We start from the raw sequence: 3803 nt of genomic DNA on the forward strand, positions 1-3803 counted from the left end.
TTATTATTATGTCTTTGGAAGGACTTCCAGATCAAAGTTTTGTGCCTGTATGAGAAACTGAGTGAACTAAAGCTTAGTGAGCCAACAAATTGTGTTGGCTCCTACAAACTTCCCACATAACATTTGTCTGGTCCACACTTTGCACCAACACTCCAACCAGCATGAAAGCACATGAAGCGAAGGAGGCTTACACATCAGAGTATGAGAACTAACTTCTATAAGTTGTTCTTCTTTGGGTTTTCTTGGTTGTTGGAACACTAATTTAAGTGCATCACTGCCACCACTAAACTGGAAGGTGCTCAGTGGACATTGCCCAATTTCTGCCTTTTAATTCAAAATGTCACACACAACGATGAATTGTGGGTAATAAACTTTGCCGAAGTCTGTAAAAATGAGGACGTCATGTAAGGGCAGAAATAGTACCCAAACTGGGAAGGGGTGAAGGCAGCTACGCACTCAAACCCTTCAACATGAATGCGCATTTGAAGTGCACAAGGGCGGAACGAGGGTGGGAGAGCCATAGTTTACCAGCAGTAGTCCATAAATCAAACCAAAACTGGGCCATTTGTGGCATTCAATCTTAAAAACAGTTCCTTCATTGTCAAACCTGGCCCACATCCAGTTGACAAAGCACTTGCCATGCCAGCAGTCAGTCAGCAGTACCAGCTTGAGAAGTATCACACCTGTCTGCTATGTTGGGTAGACATACATCTAGTGAATATTTTCAGAAACTTTCAATAAACTCTATCCAGTGGTTCATGAAATATTTTGCTGACAGATAGAGTTCTCCAGCAATGATCTTGCATTCGTTTTTGTAACTTAATAAGTTTTGAAGATCAGCCTCAGCTACTACCATACAAAGTTTAAGTACAATTTGTAAAATAAACGTATGTAGGTTGTGTCCAAATTCAGGGGCTGCGCCCTTCAAAGGACCCAGCCTTGGTGGGTCAGGTCCTTGTTGTTCCTGAAGACCATGAAGAACATGGTTGTGAATTTGGATGGTCTAGCCCAGTGGTTCCCAAATTTTTCAGCTTTTGACCCACAAAATAACAGTAGCAGAGACCTGTGACCCCAACTGTTTTTGGATGATAAACGTTTGTATCAGGTCAACTAAACATGGGCATAGTAACAATATTTTTATACTACGTTTACCCATTTTAAATACACTAACCTCACTGCTTTGTAACAACTAAGGCAAAAATGTAATTAATTCAGAAAATCTTTTCAGGACCCCACCTAGATGTTTCAGGACCCCACTTTGGGTCCCGACCCCAACTTTGGGAAACACTGGTCTAGCCCAATGTTTCCCAATGGGGTCGGGACCCAAAGTGGGGTCCCAAAACATCAAGGTGGGGTCCTGAAAAGATTTTCTGAATTAATTACATTTTTACCTTAGTTGTTACAAAGAAGTGAGTTTAGGATATTTAAAATGGATAAATGTAGTATAAAACTATTTTTACTACATGTTTTGTTGACCTGATACAAATGTTTATCATCCAAAAATATCTGGGGGCACAGGTCTCTGCTACTGTTATTTTGTGGGCCAAAATCTGAAAAGTTTGGGAACCACTGCATTTTGGTTCCCAAAGTTGGGCTTGGGACCCAATTATGGGTCATAAAGCACCTTGGATAATCTCCAGAAATATATTTAAAGGGTAATAAAATAATTGCTGATGTAATATTTTCCCTATAATTATTACAAAAACACAAAATAAGTAAAAATAAGTATTTATATTTGTGTATAAGCTGGTTAGATTGTCAAAAAGCCTGTGTTTTCAGGGTTATTAACGAAGTTCATGTACTCAGACCAGTAATATTTGGGGTCACAAGTTTTTGCCATGGATATTTTGTGGGTCAGAAGATAAAAAGTTTGGGAACCACTGGTCTAGCCTTCAGCTTTAGTCCCACCGTTAAAAACATTCTTTGTATTCTCCTTTTGACAGTGGTCAGTAATCATGGTTCATGAGCTTGTTTACCAATACAACAAATATTTCCACTGTAACGCGTCGGTTATGTAGCAGCTAGTTGGTTTGTGTGAAGAGTAACGTAGCAGTTTAGAGAAATGGAATTCAGACAGATTTTCGCAACCAGAAAATCTTTTTTTATACGTGTGTACTGAGGTTTTATGGTGCGTATGATAAAAGAAGGAAAAATACAAGAGCTCTACATCCATCAGTGGTAAAAAAGTGAATGACTTGGGTAATGAGCATTCCAAAAGGTAGCCCCATAGCAATGGTGCAGTTGTAAAGTTCTGAGCAACCCAGTTTATTCATCGATTCAACCTCACAGTTAGAGCTTATTACCAGTATGGAGCCTCTTTGATTGTTGTTCAAAATAATAAGCTCCATTATTTTCAAATCATCCTGAAATTTATTAAAAATATACTTTGATCGCAATACAAATGCATATTAATAATAGCTGTAGAAATATGTTGTCTTTCTCAGATTCAGATTTTGTTTATTGTCATTCAAACATAACATCAGCGATGCACTGTACGAAATTACGATGCATATTAGCACACGTAATAAACAGCTTAACAATAAAGTAATGTAAACTTAGAAGTGCTAAATTAAACAAAGTAAAATATGTTAGGCATATAAAAACAGAAGAAATATAATGTAAAAAATAAAATTAAGTAAAAATAAAGTGCATTTCTATGCAAAGGTAACATGAATATTCTTACTGTAAACCACAAAGACAAGTGTCAAAAGGAAAACATAATAATATGACAGTTGTGCTTGTATAAATTCCCTTCTAACACTGATAACACTGCATGGTACAGCTTGAGAAATTTAACTTGAGGTTTAGATGGTGAGCTGTTACCATCTAGTGGTTCCTGTGCAAACATCTACTTGGATCAAGGGTCTGTAAATTTTCCAAACAAAGGAGCCATTCTGGCCCATTTCACATTTAAAAAGAAAACAGTTGTGAGCCACAAAACCCACTTGAAGATTTACAAAAAGATAAAGATTGGCATAATGAAACTCATTGTTAAGATTTGTGTTTGTGAGTCTTTTAAAAAGCAAGTCTGAAATTAAAGAACTAAAGCTGATGACTTTTAGCAGCATTTAAGACAGAAAACTCTTATTTAAAATATGTTTTTATTTTTTGTAACCTCCTTGGATACATGTTAATCATTGTCAGGATTTATATTAATGTAATATATGTATGTCTTGAATTTCAGCATGAGCACATCTCAATCTACATCATTACTGATTAGGTGATCATCTGAACTAAATCCTGAAAGAAAAGTATATTAAAAACAGTGCTGTGGTCATCATTAACCATCAGTATTGGACCAGCTGGATGGCAAAACCAGTGTGAAAGGTAGTAACCTAAAAGTAATTTAAATCACATCACTTTGTGTCCCACCAGAAAGACAAGCATGTCTTTGCTCAGCTGTGATCAGCCCAATCTACTGACACGAAACCCCCTGAAAACCTGGAGAATGAGATGAAGATGATTGGTCATCAAAAACTGCTGAGCTGATTTTTTGAGCCAAAAGTTGCAAAATGTCACCAGACAACAACATGAAAGACTAAAGGAGAGATTGAAAACTGGGATTAAAAATCAGTGTTTAGAACATTAGTATTATGTCTAAAAATCAATTATCTCTTTTCTTTGCATTATCATAAAGTAGCATAAAGTACTACAAAGTGAAACTTGAGTAAAAGTACAAGTATCTTACAAAAAATTACTTTGGTAAAAGTTAAAGTCTCCTTTAGGAATATTACTTGAGTAAAAGTCTTAAAGTATCTGATGTTTTTTTTTGTACTTGAGTATTAAAAGTAAAAGCATTGATT

This window comes from Austrofundulus limnaeus, unplaced genomic scaffold (assembly GCF_001266775.1).
Source record: "Austrofundulus limnaeus strain Quisiro unplaced genomic scaffold, Austrofundulus_limnaeus-1.0 Scaffold391, whole genome shotgun sequence".
In the NCBI taxonomy this organism is placed as follows: domain Eukaryota; kingdom Metazoa; phylum Chordata; class Actinopteri; order Cyprinodontiformes; family Rivulidae; genus Austrofundulus; species Austrofundulus limnaeus.